This window comes from Suncus etruscus, chromosome 5 (assembly GCF_024139225.1).
Source record: "Suncus etruscus isolate mSunEtr1 chromosome 5, mSunEtr1.pri.cur, whole genome shotgun sequence".
Taxonomy (NCBI): domain Eukaryota; kingdom Metazoa; phylum Chordata; class Mammalia; order Eulipotyphla; family Soricidae; genus Suncus; species Suncus etruscus.
The window spans coordinates 57,590,480-57,608,684 of NC_064852.1; positions in this window are offsets into that span (position 1 = coordinate 57,590,480).

Consider the following 18,205-nt stretch of genomic DNA (forward strand, 5'->3'; position numbering starts at 1 on the left):
ACTCTGCTGACTAAAGGTAATTGTTTTGAAATCAGTCAGAAGGCGAAAGACATAGAATGTCAGACCATTTATGGCATATTTTAAAAAAAGCATATAATAATACCCAAAGACAATGGAGACAAGGGTCCATCATAGGACTCTTGCCATAATGATCTGGGTAGTGCTGTTGGAGTAGAGAAGGGACCATTATGACAATAATGATAATAGGAAATGATCATTCTGAACAAGAACTGGATGTTGAAAGGAGATAAAGTGATATGATAATATGCGTTCATTAACTATGTTGAAAATCACAGTGTCTATAAGGAAAAGTGCTACTTGCATAGCAGGCACAACTGAATGCAGGGGAGAGAATATGGAAGTGGGCAGAAGGCAATCTGGGGACATTAGTGATAGGAAATGTGCACTGGTAAAGGGATGGCTGTGGTCATTGAGTGACTGAAATTAAATAATGAATAATGGTGACTGTATCTCATAGTATAAAATTAAAAATTTGTTTATAAAACAACAGCTTTTAAAATGAAATGTTTGTTGGCATGAGACTGTAAGTTTAATGCTTAGTGCTTTCAAGTGTTACCGGTGACTCTGTAGTCGAGACTACCCAGTGTCACAGAATATATAGTCTGTGCAATTAAAGATGTATGAGCGCAGCATTCGGGAACAAAGTTCGAGAGCACCACAGTGACCCCTGCTGAGCATACAAGCAGAAGATATTCATTCACAATTAAGAGCACATGTGCAAATAGTGCAATTGAAGTGATAAACCCAGGGAGACAACTGATGTTGAGTATGAAAATACTGCAAGTAAGAATATTTTTGAATTCCAGTCATTACAACAACAGGAAAGAGAAGGGGAGGGAAGGGAAGAGAGAGGATGGAAAGAGAAGGGAAGGGGAGGGAAGGAAAAAGGAAGGAAAGAAACAGAAGAGAGAAGAAAGGGAGGGGAGAGGAAAGAGGAGTAGAGAGGTAGAAGGGGAAAAGGAAAGGGGAGAAAAAAAGGAAAAGAAAGGAAAGAGGAAGAGAAAAAGAAGAGAGGGAAAGGAGATAATATTGGGGAAATTAAGGGAAGTAAAGGGGAGGAAAGGGAAAGAAGAAAGATAGGAGGGAAGGGGGAAGGAAGGAATAAAAGAAGGGAGAGAGGAAGAAAGGAGGGAGGGAAGGACTGAAGGAAGAGAGGAAGGAAGAAGAATGAGAGAAAAAAGGAAGGGTAGAATGGAGGGGGAGAGGAAGACAAAAAGGGAGGGAAGGAAGGAGAAAAGTAAAGGAAGGAAGAACAAGAAAGAAAGAAAAAAGAGAGGAAGAAAGAAGATGAAAGAAAAAAGAAAGAAGAAAGCAGAAAGAAGAAAGAAAGTAGAAAGAAGAAAGAAAAAGAAAAAGAAAAGGAGACTTCAAATCAAAAGTAAATATAAAGTAAATAACTGGAAGGAATACAGATGGATGAGAAAAGCAATACAACAGAGGAAAAATTAACAAAAATAAAAAGCTGATTTTTTGAGAATTATGAATAAAATTTATAAGATCATAACTAAACTGACAAACAAAAAAATGACACAAATTACTGAACCAGGAGCAAAATAAAAGATGATAAAATGACTGATCCTTTAAGTGCTGAAAGGTTATTTTTTTTACTTTGTATGAGTTTTATTGTATATTTTTTATAAAAATCGTTATTTAAGCACCATGATAACAAGCTTGATTATAGTTGGGTTTCAGTCATAAACAGAACACCCCTCCTTCACCAGTGCAACATTCCCACCGCCAATGTCCCAAATCTCCCTCCTCCCCACCCCACCCACACCTGTACTCAAGACAGGCTTTCTATTTCCCTCATTCATTCACATTGTTAGGATAGTTCTCAATGTAGTTATTTCTCTAACTAAATTCATCACTCTTTGTAGTGAGCTTCATGTCATGAGCTGCATCTTCCAGCCCTCATCTCTTTTGTCTCTGAGAATTATTGCAAAAATGTCTTTCATTTTTCTTAAAACCCACAGATGAATGAGACTATTCTGCATCTATCTCTCTCCCTCTGACTTATTTCAATCAGCATAATAGATTCCATGTACATCCATGTATAGGAAAATTTCATGACTTCATCTCTCCTGTTGACTGCATAGTATTCTATTGTATATAGCTACTCATCTGTTGAAGGGCATCTTGGTTGTTTCCAGAGTCTGGCTATTGTAAATAGAGCTGCAATGAATATAGGTGTGAGGAAAGGGTTTTTGTATTGTATTTCTGTGTTCCTTGAGTATATCCCTAGGAGTGGTATAGCTGGATCGTATGGGAGCTCAATTTTCAGTTTTTGAGGAATCTCCATATTGCTTTTCATAAAGGTTGGACTAGATGGCATTCCCACCAGCAGTGAAAAAGAGTTCCTTTCTCTCCACATCCCCGCCAGCACTGCTTGTTTTCCTTCTTTGTGATGTGTGTCAATCTCAGTGGTGTGAGGTGTTACCTCATAGTTATTTTGATTTGCATCTCCCTGACTATTAGTGATGTGGAACATCTTTTCATGTGCCTTTTGGCCATTTGCATTTCTTCTTTTATAAAGTGTCTGTTATTTCTTATCCCCATTTTTTGATGGGGTTAGATGTTTTTTTTCTTGTAAAGTTCTGTCAGTACTTTGCATATTTTGGATATTAGTCCTTTATCTGATGGGTATTGGGTGAATAATTTCTCCCAATCAGTGGATTACTTTTGTATTCTGGACACTATCTCCTTTGAGGTGTAGAAGCTTCTCAACTTAATATAGTCCCATCTGTTTATCTCTGCTTCCACTTGTTTGGAGAGTACTGTTTCCTCCTTAAAAATGCCTTTAGTCTCAATGTCATGGAGTGTTTTACCTAAATGTTGTTCTCTATACCTTATAGTTTCATATCTGATATCAAGGTCTTTAATCCATTTGGATTTTACCTTCATGCATGGTGTTAGCTGGGGGTCTGAGTTTCGCATTTTTGCACGTGGCTAACCAGTTGTGCCAACACCACTTGTTGAATAAGCTTTCCTTGCTCCATTTAGGATTTCTTGCTCCTTTATCAAAAACTAGGTGGTTGTATGTCTGGGGAACATTCTCTGAGTACTCAAGCCTATTCCACTGATCTGAGGGTCTGTGCTGCAATACTGTGCTGCAAAACAAGACAGAATTTACCAAAATTGATTCAGTAAAAAATTTAAGTTTGAAATGAATAGTATCAATTAAGAAACAGAGTTAGTAATTAAACACTTTTTCTCCCAAAATCCCAAACCTAGATTATTTAATTGTGGTTATTACTAATAATTTTTTTGGTGTGGTGCCAGCTCAATCCCAAGCTTTTACACTAGTAAATTTTATCAAAAATTCAGAGGTGTCTTACCAATCCTACAATACCAATTTCAGAATATAAGTGTATTTGTGTGTTAGGACTGTCTCAAAGTCTCCCAAAGGCTGAAGAGTTGGTGCAGCAAGAAAGGCACTTGTAGTTAGAACCCAGCACTACATATGGTCATTCACACTTCTGGAGGTGATCCCTGAGCAGAGATAGGAGTAAGAACTGAGCATATTTGGGTTTGGTCAGAAATTCCAAAAGCCACCCCTCTCGTTCTCCTTGCTTTTTGTCCTCATATAAAAGAAAATCTCCAAACTCAGTGGTTTATCAGAGAAGCATCACATTATAATTCTGGAAGTTAGAGGCCTGAGATCAAGATGTTAGCAGCAAGAGAGGAGAGAATTCAAAGTTTTGGAGCACAGGCCTGGTTTATGGAAGCCTGGATTCCATCTCCAGCACCACCTGGCCTCCCTAGCACTGCCTAGTATAACTCTGGTGACTATTAGCACCTCTGGGGAGCACCTATCCTTGAAAAATAAGTTAAAATCTCAACATCTTAGGACCAAAGAGACAGCTCAATAGACTGAAACACAGACTGCATGCATGAGGCCTGGGTTCCACTTTCCATGTTGCATAATGCACAGAAAATCACCAAGAATGACCCCAAGCCTCCAGTTAGAAGAGTCCTTTAGCAGCACCATGTCAGAAACTCACCTAAAAATGACAACACGGAGGGGCCAGAGAGATAGCATGGAGGTAAGGTGTTTGCCTTGCATGCAGAAGGTTGGTAGTTCGAATCCCAGGATCCCATATGGTCCCCTGCCAGGAGCGATTCCTGAGCGTAGAGCCAGAAGTACCTCCTGAGCACTGCCAGGTGTGACATAAAAACCAAAAAAAAAAAAAAAATGACAACAGAGTTAGTTCCTTTTAAGGATTATGAGAAAATATTTGTTCTAGGTCTCTCTTCTGTGCTTATAGATCTCTGTGTCTTCACAAGACCATCCCTGTGTCCATACATTCCCTTCATAGAGGGATACCACTCTCATAACATTATTTTAACTTGAGTACTTTTGTAAAGACTCTAAATGAGTTCTTCTTAGGGGTACAGGTGGTTAGCACTTAAAACATAAATCTAAGCAAGTCACATAATTCAACTTATAATAATAAGTGAGAAGCAAGCGATCCCCATTAAAGCCAATTTTATCACCTGATACAGAATTTATCACTGAAATCATTAAGGAAAGTACAAAACAATATTATGCATGAAATAGATATAGAAATATTTTTTGGTGGGGTGTCACACCCAGTAATGACCAGAATTACTCTTTGGTGGTTTTTAGATGATGCTTCTAGTGGTACTCAGACTTGGGCTTCTACATGTAAATCTAGCCATTTGAGTTATTTTCCTGGACCATAACAAATATTTTTAAAAAGTAATAATTGTAGTATAAATAAGTATGTTTGGGAGGGGGTAATTAGTGGGGAGTCACACCTGTTTATACTCAAGGCTTACTCCTGGCAGTGCTTAAGAAGCTATATGTGGCACTGTGGATCAAATACAGGTTAGCATCATGCAAGGCAAGCACTTTACCCACTGTAATATCTCTCCAGCATATTTAAAAAAAAGTTGTGCATCATAGACTAGTGAGAAATATTTAAAGAAAATTAAGTTGGTTTGAAGAATTGAAGTTACAGAGCTTCAACTGCAGCTTCAACTTCAACTTCAACTTGAAGTTACTCAAAGGACAGAATGGAATGGAAATGAAGGATTTTAAGTGACATTAAAATTGTAGAAGATCTTTGACATTTGATGTTAGAGAAAGTACAGTAACTTTGTATACCAAAAGCATAAACAATAAAACTATATTATTTCTGTATTAATTGGAGGCTTTGGGCCACATCCAGCAGCACTCAGGGGTTACTCCTGGCTCTGCACTCAGAAATCACTCTGCATTCTAGGACACAAGTCTAACCTACATAAAGTCACAAATATAAGAATTTTACCAAGCACCCCATCAAGTCACAATGCCACAGAGTTTAAGGTTAACTGTAAAAAGAAGATGTGGAGAAAATCTAACACCTGAAAACTAAACAACATGCTACTGAACAACAGCTGGATCAAAGAGGAAATAAAAGAATAAATAAAGATATACATTGAAAATAATCTATGACCAAGAGGATTTCATCCCAGAGATACAAGGATGGTTCAACATATGCAAATCAATCAACACCATCCACCACATCAACAAAGAGTAAGACAAAAACCACATAATATCAATTGACGCAGAAAAGGCTTATGACAAAATGCAACACCCATTCATGATGAAAACCCTCAGCAAAAAAACCTTCCTCAAGATAGTGAGAGCTATCTATAAAAAACAAACAAACAAACAAACAAACAAAAAACAGCCAACATTATTTTTAATGGTAAAAACTAAAAGAATTTCCACCAAGGTCTGGCATGAGGCAAGGATGTCCACTATCTCCACTCTTTTACTCAACATAGCATTAGAAGTCCTAGAAATAGCAATCAGACAAGAGAAGGAAATAAAGGAATCCAAATCAGAAAAGAGGAAGTCAAAATATCTTTATTTGCAAATGGTATGATAATATACATCGAAGACCCTAAGGAGTCCACAGAAAAGCTCCTAGAAATAATAAGTCAATACAGTAAAATGGCTGACTACAAAGTCAATACACAAAACACAGTTGTATTCCTTTATACAAATAATGACTCAGAGGAGAAAGAGGTCAAAGAGTCCATACCATTTAAAATAGGGTCCAAAACTATCAAGTACCTAGGAATCAACCTAGCAAGAGACTTGAGAGATTTATATCAAGAAAACTTCAAAACACTTCAGAAGGAAATTGAAGAAGATCTAAGGAAATGGAAGAACAGTTCATGTTCTTGATTGGAAGAATAAATATAAACAAAATGATGGTCTTACCTAAACTACTATTTAGTTTCAATGCAATCCCTATTCAAATTCAGACAAACTTCTTCAAGGACTTAGAACAATCAATTATAAAGTTCATTTGGAACCATAGAAGACCTAGGATAGTGAAATCAATACTGAAAAACAAGAAATTGGGAAGCATCTCATTACCTAATTTGAATCTACAAAACCATAGTGATCAAAATAGCATGGTATTGGAACAAAGACAGATTTTCAGACTAATGGATCAAAAGAGAATATCCAGTGAGAACCTGCCAAGCATATAGTCAACTAATATTTAACAAAGGAACCAAGAAAATGAAATGGAACAAAGACAGTCTCTTCAACAAATAGTGTTTTTACTAGGACCATAGAGAAAGACTTTAGGGTTAGAAAATGTAGTATGCCCCCCAGCACCCCTTTACCGCCTTGCTCCAGATCTCCAGGGCTTCCCCGGGCCACATGCCTGGGCAAGCCAGCGAGGTGGGTCCCTCGGTGGAGCTTGAAGGTTGCCCTAGGCTTTCCCCATTCCCCACTTGGCTCCTTAGGGAGGGTCTGGGTGGGGGCCCTGAACTTCTGGCCTCCCAGCTTCTTGAAGGTTCTCTTTCCTTCCTGGGAGCCGGAAGTCTCTACTAGCATGGGGTTCGGCAGGCCTCCACCATGCCAGAGGCCTTCTTAACCAGGCCTAGGGGGGTGCGGGACTTGGGTGACCCCAGCACCCCTCTTCCGCCTTGCTCCAGATCTTCAGGGCTTCCCCAGGCCACATGCCTGGGCAAGCCAGTGAGGTGGGTCCCTCGGCAGAGTTTGAAGGTTGCAGGCTTTACTTGTAGGTTGCACTAAAGCAGTCACTGATAATCTCTTAACTAGTCTATATTTTCAAAACCACGCAGGGGCTAGCGCCCCCAGTACACAAGGTACATTAATAGCTCTCACTATCATTGAATTATGTTTTTGTGTATGCAGAATGTCCATTTTGTACTCTGCCCTTTCACATACCCCTACAAAAGATCATTTTTCTCTTAACTCTCTCACCCCCTATCATCATTACTCCACATTTACCCTTTTTAACTTAAGTACTGTAGAATCCTAAGTCACAGACCATAGTGGTGCCCTGGAGTTAACACCCCCCCAACTATTCCAAAAGGCATAGAATGTACACATATATCTTTTCAACATTTTATGTGTGTTTTCTTTGACGGCTATAATTCTTGCTGAATTATTTCTTATACACTGACGATTTTCCCTTTTTTTTTTATTATCTTTTCTTCTCTTTGTGAACTGTTCAATAGGGAATTTGGTGAAAGAGTCCCTTCGTTTAATGCTTATTTTGAACCAACTCATGGGTATTATTGGACGTGTTCTTACACCCCCATATACTCTGATAATGCCACGTGGCTTTATTTCTTGTTTGCTTAGGCACATTAAAACGGGAAAATACTATACATACAAATAAGTTCTTATCTAATAGAGATGGGAACACACAAATCTTGTAGTGCAATGGGACCTTACACCCTGAACATTGACATAATGACCTGACACAGGCCTCAGAAGAATGGGCATTCTCCATTCACCCCTGATCTAGGGAAGACATCTACGAAACATCCAAGGTTGTCTATAACATCACCTGGAGGCAATCCTCTACCAGGGAAGACCCTACCGCTGCTCTGACATCAACCTACTCAAAAGAGACTTCCCTTAACACTGAGAGACTTAACAACAACAATGACCTGCTTTCAGGACAGGTCTTTCTGTATTGCCCCTTAATTGTGAGGTGAAACTAGATGATATTCCACACGAGCCTGACTTCAATGTGGGATGTGCAGATTCTAGGATCTTTAATACAGAAACCTGATGCCAACAATAGAGACTGCATAAAAAATAAAACTGTATTGGCACTACAGACAATGACTTGGATTGAACAAATTTGCCTGGAGCCTAGAGTTGGTCTTATGCCAGGAAACTTCAGGGGTAGGGTCTCCTTGTATTTAGACCAAGGCTTTTCCTTTCCATGTCCCCCATATTTTGGTGGGCCTATGCAAAGAATATTCGCCACTCTAACACTGTTTTTACTGTGCCTCCTTTGACTCTAACCCTTTAAAAAAAAACTCTTAAACTTTTGATGTTAACTTAAACCAATATGCATGTGCATGAAAATATAAAAAATACTGTGCCTTCAATGTTTAAGGAGTCACATAAATTTCATTGCTTTAGATTGCTTTGTGTACTGCTAAGAAATGTTATAATGTACTACAATCTGGGGACTTGTGGACAAAGTAATTGTACATGGGTTCTGCCTTATTTTTCTTAATGTTCTTTGACTGTAAGTTCAATATTTAGGCGTCATCAAGGGGATTTCTTCTGAGAACTCTGTTTATGGGTGATTGTCCTTCCACTGTAACTTTACCTTGTCCTCTTTGCATCATTGTCTTCATAATTAAAAATAAAAATTAAAAAAAAAAGAAAAGAAAAAGAAATGTAGTATGCCTGGAGCCTGTAGTTGGTCTTATGCCAGGATGCTTGGGTTAGATCTCCCTGCTTTTGGGCCAAAAGTTTTTACTTTCAATTTTCCCCATATTTTGTGGTGCCTAAGCAAAAACAATAACAACAAAAACAAAAACCTGCCACACACTCATCTTTTTTTATTGTATTTTTAAAATCTCTTATCTTTTAAATTGGGGTTCCTGCCTTTTTATAGAACCTTAGCACATGGATTACTTTCTTTTACAACGTATTTTTGCATTTTTCTATGAAATTAAGAAGAAAGAAAGAAAGGCTGTGGGCCAGGGGCCAAGTGTTCTCAGATGCATTGGCAGGGAAATAAATAAGGACAGAACTAAATATCCAAGCCAAAGTCAATGATAATAGAATCAAGGGACCTAAATTTTAACAATCTAAACTTAAAGGGACCTGTTATACTGGCAGGCCAGGGCACAAAGGATGGTAGTAGAGGATGCACTCTGGGTCCATTGATTGAGGGAAGTTGACACTGGTGGTGAAAAGGGCCCTGACTCATTGTATATCTGAAAATTCATTTATGAAGGACTCTGAGGATCACAATTGTTTCAATTAAAACAAGAAAAGAAATCACTCCTGGCAGGCTCTAGGACTATATAGGATGTTAGAGATCAAAATTGGGTCTGTCCCTGGTTGGTTGTATGCAAGCCAAGTGCTCTATCACTGCTATGGCCCCTCAGTATTAATTGTTTAAATAAAAATAAACATTTTAATTTATAAAAATGATTAATATTATATACTGTATTAATAAAAATAAGGAAAATTACTATAGACAATTCAATTATTATGATTAAAAATTTTTAATTTCCCACAAAATAGAAAAATAGCCAGAACTTTTTTAATCTGAACAGCTTTTGAAAAAAAAATCCCAAAGCTATATTATACCTTCTGGTGAAAGAGTAACCTTTCCCTCCAAGAACAGAAATGTCAGGAAAAAAATTATCTAAGTGTAGTTAAATTTATTACTGAGATCTGCAGAGATAACATAGGAGTTAAAGTTTGCTTTGCATGTGGCCAATCCTGGTTTGACTTTTCATATATAGATTCCTAGCATCACAAGTAGTTACTTTGGACAGCGGAAATGAGCCCTGAGCACAGTTGGGTGTTGCAAAAAACCAACAAACAAAACAAATCAATAAAGAACATCTAAATATTAGAGAAATATTCTACATATATGGGTTGGGAAGTTCTACATTTTTAGGATGACAGTTTACTTAAATATATTAACTAAAATACAATCACAGTCAAAATTCCAGCAATTGGTTTGGTTTAGTAGAAATTAGTGAGTTGATTTTAATATGCATATAAAATACAAAAGACCTGTACTATGCATTATACATTTGTAAAGTAAAACAAAATCGACATATTCACATTTGCACATCTCAAACTGTATTGTGTACAGAAAACAAGACTTTGATTTAGTCAAAGGAATGAAAGAGAAATATATCCCTATTAATAGAGTTTACTTTTAATAAAGATGTCAAGACAGTTCATTGAGAAAATATGTTATTTTTTAAGACATAGTATTAATACTACTGAATATATGTATGCAAAGAAATTAAGATACCTCATACCATTTACAAAATTTGGCTTAACATGAACCACAGGCTTTAATATAAAAATTATAAAACTAAAAGAAAACCTAACACAAAAATGATTGTGCAGCTTAGATTAGGCAAGAAATTCTGACAATTGACACTGAAATCATTATCCACACAAAAATATTATTTCCTAACAAATTGTTAGTTAGGAAAAATCAAATTTAATTTACCTTTCCAAAGAAAACCAAACATAGAGAAAATATTTGCAAATCATATAGTTGATAAGGGATGTGTAATCAGATCATACAAAGAATTCTTACAGCACAGTAATTAGAAGGCAATTTAAATGTGCAAAAGAGTTTAATAGACATGTCACCCATGAAAATATATGATTGCCCAGCACCATGGGAAAATGCAAATTAAAATCACAGAAAGAGGCAGATCCATGATGAGCCCTTGAGAATGATTGTCAAAGAAGATAACAGGGCCAGAGCGGTGGCACAAGAGGTAAGGCCTTGCCTGTGCTAGCCTAGGACGAACCACGGCATCCCATATGGTCCCCCAAGCCAGGAGCTATTTCTTAGCTCATAGCCAGGAGTAACCCCTGGGAGACAACGGGTGTGGCCCAAAAACCGAAAGAAAACAAAAAGAGGATAACAACCTACCCATCCACAGACCAGAAGCCAAACAAGCTAAGGTTTACAAAGATGTGAGATTATCTCTCACCCACCTAAACTAAACCCACTTACTAGTGAGCAAGACTGATGGTAACATAGAAAAGAAGCACTTGATTTCAAGAGGAACCAAGATGAACAGCACAAAACCCCACCACACCTTGTAGGTGAAGATAGCAATCCAGCAAACAGGAATAGAAAGTAACCCCCTATATAACCTCTCTGACATCGAGTTCAGAGTGGAAATACTAAGGATGCTCAATGAAACAATGGAATGGACTGCCAATAAAATCCCAGTAAGAGCTCTCTCACCCATGGAGCCACAAACAGCAAACTGCCTCCTTGGAAGCTGGTGACTCATCCTATTGTTCTTATAGCATACTCTAAAAACCATTTAGGAAGCCGTTGGAAAGTTCCAGGCATGCTGACCAGAATACACACTGACCAAGTCATCAACACCTAACTGCAGAGCAATGAGCATGGTACTGAGGTTCTGCCAAGGACAAATTCTCTGGCAGCCAGAAATTTTACATCTCTGTGAAGCGCAGCTTAACCAAGTCTAATGCAGATAAAATCAAAGATACATTGGCTGTAAGCAGCCTGTTCGAGAAAGCTGTAGGTAGGGTTATATGTATTTCTAATATTGGGTCTGTAAACAAATAGTGGGCACTGTACTAAAAATCTTGGAGCAGCCCTTCCTTAATATCTACTCCCCACCTCAGCCCTCACTGAGGGCTTCTCCCCATCACACTTCTCTCCAATAAATCCTCCTTCTTATACACAAGAAAAAAAAAGAATAATAGTAAGACATTTTTTCACTATAGCAATAAAATGCCTTAGATAAAAAAAAATGATTCTTTCAAGGATTGGATTAGATTCTAAAAGGCTAGAGACCCTTCAGAAAATGACTTGGACGTTTCTTTATAAGTTGAATATTCAAAGATATGTAAGCCAATAGGTCAAAATAAAAATTATATATAATAAAAAAGTTGAATATTCACATATGAAATTGATTATTTTATGAGTCATCCAGCATTTTTATTCCTAAGTTACTAAGAGAAATGAGGGCATATGTCTATCCTAAGATTTACATGTAAATGTTGATGTAGCACTAATCATGACAAGCAAAAACTAGAAATTATAAAAATGTCTGTAAACAGTTGAATAATTAATTTCAACGTGGCATATCTGAATAGTGAAATGCTATTTAGCAACTAAAAGTAACAAACTACTGATAATACGACATGGAAAACTTCTGACTAATTAAGCTAAATTAAAGGGACTCAGAAAGGGTATGTGTTACAATGATCCATTTATATAACATGTCTCAAAATGGCAAGTCTATAGAATTAAAAGATAGCGGTTTCTGGGGCAGAGAGTATGAATGAGAAATAATTGTAATGAATATAAGTAAGAAAACTTTTTTTGGGGGGCCACACTCGGTGACGCTCAGCGGTTACTCCTGTCTATGCGCTCAGAAATCGCTCCTGACTTGGGGGACCATATGGGAAGCCCAGGGTCAGTTCTAGGCTAGCACACACGCAAGGCAGACACCTTAGGGCTCGCGCCACTGCTCCGGCCCCCAAGTAAGGAAACTTTTGAGTTTATGGACATGTCTTAAAATTGGGTGGTGGAGGAACCAAAGAGAGTACAGCAAGCAAGGTACTTGCCTTGCATTTGACTAACCTGTATTTTATTTCCAGCATCCCATATGGTCTCCTGATCCCTCCAGAAGTGACCTATGAGTAAATTTTGATCATTACCACTTTTCCCCCCAAACAAAACAAAAGTATAAATGATGGTAATTACTTCATAGCGATACACATTAAGAACAAAAACAACAAAACCAATTGAAGACTATAGTTCATTTGCTTGAATATTATTCCAATAAATATTTTCAACTAATTAAAATTAAAAAGTACTAAAATGAATTAAACCAAAAAATAATATACTTAGTAAACACTATAGAAGTAAGCCATGTGGGAATAGGCACATAAAATTAAATTTAGTGTCTATTTCTAATTGTTTGGGGTTTTTTCGTATGGGCCTATACCTTATGGTGCTCAAAGATCACAAAGTTCATATGTGGCCAAAGATCACAGTCCTCATATGCTGACCTGACTCAGGGTACCAAGGACCAAACCCTGGTTGCCCTCATGAAAAGCAAGAACCCTACTTGCTGTACTATCACTTTGACCCCAATTAAAAATAGTTTCTTAAATAATTGACAATTTTTAAGTTTTTAAGGGAAGGCGAAAAGAGAAAAATATTGAAAGTATTATGTTGTCATATCATAAGCTGGCATAGCTGAATTTCTTCGAGAGTGTAAATCATCATTCATAAGTTTGGTTGGGTGTGACAGGGAATTAGAAATACAATTTTGCAGCTCAGACAGATGATGGGTCAGAAGGATACAGGTTTGGAAATCATCCACCAAACTGAATGAGTTGGGGGCCATGAATAGGATTATAAACATGACAAGACAGAACAGAACTTTGTAGAATACCAAGCCCTAGGAGGTCTTCCTCTGAGAAGGAAGCATTATAGAGACAAGTTATGGGATCTAAAAGAAAAAAAGAAACCTAAGGCTTCATGAAATTCACTTTCCAAAATAGAGGCTAAGCTGGTGTACTCACAAAGAAATACAGGCAACAAAACTAGCCAAAATTAGTTTTCATTCCTTTTTTCTAATTCCTTGAATAAATTTATTTAGAAATCGAATGCTCTAAGGCACAACATTGGTTTGTTTTTTGCTTTTGCTGTATGTATTTTCTGGAGGGGGTGAGCTTAAATATATTTTTGTTTTTACTGATTACTCTTATTCGTGAGTCACTATGTTGTTCTCTTGACTTACATTATTTTAATTTGCAGTCTCAATTGTACAGTAATTTAGGAACCATTGTTTCCATTTTATAGAAGAGTAAAAGGAGGCACTCAGATGTTAGAAAATTTGAATAACCTAAGAACCAAAATTTTGTGTTTATTTAATTCTATAATCTGTGTTCTTTTTGTTTGTTTTTGGACCATACCTAGGGGTGTTCCAGGGTAACTCCTGAAGGGACTGAATCTGTGCTCCAGAATCACTCCCGGTGGGATATCTGGGATTGAATCAAGGTTGGTCACATGCAGGGGAAGCAACATACCTGCTACATTATCTTTCCATTTCCTAAAACCTTTGTTCTTAATCAGTACACTGAAATGCCTTGGACTCTCTATGAAGGTATATCTTAATGTTCTACAAACCGTAGAATGCCAAATCTTTGGAGTCTGAGGGTGAAGTGATGCATTCACACTGCAGCAGAGAAACCTAAATGGGGTAGGATCTTCATAAATTGGTTTTGCCCACAGAGAAATGTCTCTGCTGTTTCATCAGTACCATGAACTTTGCCTCCAGATCCATCTGCTCAAAGAAGTATCAGATTGTAGCCACTTCTGCAGGCTAAGTGTTCAATTGAGAGAAAACTCAAACTAGACTTTTTAGAGAAAAGTATAGGAGCAGAACTGAACCAGAAAGATAAAGGATTTGTCTAAGTTATAGAAAGCAAAAACAAAGCTCAGTGTAGAAGTCAAGTCTAACCATAAGCCCAGTGGAACCCTTTTTTGGGCCTCATCAAGATCACCTCAATTTGGGCTTTATCAAGATCACCTCAATTACCCCCCAAAATATATATATACATTTAAAATAAAAAATATCTGATATATATGTATATCTCACTTCAGTTAGGGAAGGAGGAAAATCACCTCAATAGCCCAAAGAAATACAGAATATTCACACTATAATTTCAGAATTTATATTTTTCAGACTTTTTAATTTTCATGGTTGGTTTGAATTAAATAATTTAATCATCTTGACTTTTTAATCTCCTTTTCAAAATTTAAATTCTCCAAGGTATTTCTACAATGAAGCTATTAATGAAAATGAGAACTAAATAAAAAAAAAGCTGTTACATCTATGTTTATCTACTTTCTTTCTCAAAAAAAAAAAAGCCCTTTGGGCATAATTGTGCCTTTTAATGTAAATGATGCAGTAATACAATTCTTAAAAGAAAGTCAATACAATGAAGTCATATAGAACAAATTTCATTTCCACCTTCCAATAAATAACAACTTTTAATGGTCTTTTGGCTTCCTTAAGGAAGACATTTTGAAGAAAACGGAGGAAGTGAGTAAACTTTGGAAATGATTGTCTTAATAAAAAGAAGGGAACAAAAAGAAAGTAAAAGGAGCAGGGAAAGGAGAGACAAAGGCAGAAGAAATACACAGAGAAAGTCAAATGGCAGACATAGGGTTATAAATGGGAATTGGTTGACATTCCCTAATGACTGTCCTTGACCCAAGAAAATTCTCTGGCTTGAATCCACACTGCTTTCTTATGCAGAGTTTCGTTGGCTGGAACAACCACATGATACCTTATTCAATAGTTGATTTTAGAAACAAATCATTTTTCCTGCTGCCTCTTTCTTATTCAGATAAGGCCAGTGGAGGGGTTGAGTCAGGCCTGAAAGGAGGCAAGAAGGCCTGGTAATAAATGCTCAAGCATTAAAGAGGTGTAACTTTACAACAATAGTCAAAAACTCTATTAGGAAATACAATACATACTTGTTAATAGATTTTTTGTTTTTCTTTTAAAAATCTCTTAAATTTTTAAAAATAAATCCTTTAATTGAATCACCATGAGATACACAATTACAAAGTTGTTCATGACTGAATTTCAGTCATACAATGTACAACAACTTTCACCAGTGTGGATTTCCTGCCACTAGTGTCTCCAGTTTCACTTCCACCCTCTCCTCCACCTGCTTCCATGACAGACATTCTTCTTCTTCTTCTTCTTCTTCTTCTTCTTCTTCTTCTTCTTCTTCTTCTTCTTCTTCTTCTTCTTCTTCTTCTTCTTCTTCTTCTTCTTCTTCTTCTTTTCTTCTTCTCCTTCTTCCTTCTTCTTCTCTTCTTCTTCTTCTTCTTCTTCTTCTTTCTTCTTCTTCTTCTTCTTCTTCTTCTTCTTCTTCTTCTTCTTCTTCTTCTTCTTCTTCTTCTGCTTCTTCTCTCTCCTCTCTTTTTATCTCTCTCTCTTTCTCAGACAACTATGGTTTGCAATATTGTTAGTAAAAGATTATCATGCATATCACTTTGTCTTCTTTCAGCACCCATTTCTTTTCCAGAGTGATCATTTTTTAACTATCATAGTGGTCCCTTCTCTGCCCTAACTGCTCTACTTATTCTGAAACAATAACAAACATAAATAAAAATGCAATCATCAAACCTATCTACTAACTCCCCTGTCTATTTGTGGCAAGCTTCCTACCATGAACTTGTCCTCCTGGTTTTTGTTTCTATTGTCTCTAGATCTTTTGACTATAAAAGTTATTATTAAGATAATTGAGCAATGCTGTCAATGTTATCTGTGATGAAGGTACTGATGCAGGACCACTGAAGGCAAGTCTCTGTGGTTATCTAAGGTTCCCAGGTTATGTAGAAAAGTTTATAGGAAAGTAAAGGAGATGGAAAAGGAACTTCCCATATGGGGAGGAACTTAGTGTAGAATTACATTCCTATGACTTGGGGGGGGGGTGTAAGAGTGGTTTATAGACAAACAGAGTGTATAGGCTTTAAAAGACTCTTTGCACTCCTTACCAACTGAAAAGAATGCAAGGATCCTACAGAGTGGCTGTTCTGAGTCCCTTGGGTTTGGCCATTTGCCTCAGGCATTGTCTGGTATCTTATCCTTCTTGGTGGGGCAGAACGCTATGGTCCAATTAGGAATGTTTAAAGTATTAGCCAGACTCTCTCTCTCTCTCTCTCTCTCTCTCTCTCTCTCTCTCTCTCTCTCTCTCTCTCTCTCTCTCTCTCTCTCTCTCTCTCCTCTTTCTTCTCTCTTTTTCTCTTTCTCCACTCTCTCTCCCTCCTTCTCTTTAACTCCCTTCCTCTCTATTTCTCTCCCTCCCTCCCTTCTTCTCTACTCTCTCTGTCTCTGTCTCTCTCTTTTTAGTTTTTGGGCCACACAGAACCATGCTCAGGGGTTACTCATAACTCTGTGCTCAGAAGTTGCTCCTGGCATGCATGCTCTGGGGACCATATGGGTTGCAGGGAATCAAAACCAGGTCCTCCAAGATCGGCTGCATGCAAGGCAAAGGCCCTCCCCTGTGCTTTCTCTCCAGCCCCTCTCCTCTCTTTTTTCCTCTCTCTTTCTCTTCTCTCTCTGTCTCTCTCTTCTCTCCACTCTCAAATCAAAAATAATAATAATAATAATAATAATAATAATAATAATAATAATAATAATAAAGTATTAGCCAGATCCTTGGGTATGAGGTGTGCATTAGGTCCACAGGGATAGAAGAAACTGCTGGCAAGGAGAACTGGGGCTCCCCCCCCCCAGTACTGTGGTTCTAAGAAGAGGGTGATATTCTTCTTAATAAAAAAAAAATTCTGAGAGGTTTAGCATGCTGGAGACTCATCACTCCTGTGTACAGTCCCGATTCCCTTAGAAAAGAGACCTTTGGGGTCAGAGTGATGGCGCGGAGCAGTAAGGTGTCTGCCTTGCTGGTGCTAGCCTAGGAAGGACCATGATGTGATCCCCTGGCATCCCATATGGTCTCCCAAGCCAGGAGTGATTTCTGAGTGCATAGCCAGGAGTAACTCCTGAGCATCACCTGGTGTGGCTGGGGGAAAAAAAGAGACCATTATTGGAACATTACTATGGACAATCTACTTATTGCTGTATGGAACATACTCTCAGATGGTTTACAGGGAAGAAACAAAGTCTTTTGTAGTATTCTTGACTTTTCCTCATAAAAGTGAATAGCTTCAAACAATGTTTAAAGGCTGGCTGTGATAGCGAGGAGATTGGTTTGATAATTGTGTTTTTATTTGTGTTTGTTATTGTTTCAGAATTAGTAGAGCAAACACCCAAATGGCCAAGGGAAGGAAAGAAAGGGGAGGCATCATATAATCCTTTAAGTGCTGAGTTTTGCAAAACTTGGGCTGGGTAAAATGGGAAGTAACCCTATTTGTCTTGCAAAATATAAACAAAGGCATTGCAATCACACCCAGTAATAATATGCTTTGCTCATCCCAGCTCACAGCAGGACTCCAGTCATCAGACCAAATAAGTCTAGGCAGTGCCACTGGAAGTAAACTTGCACAAAGAAAGGCAATTAGCTAGTCTTTATGGCAGGATCATCTCCCAGGCTCAGTGGGGAATGAGGGAGCACATGGATTTTCTACTATAAAAGCTG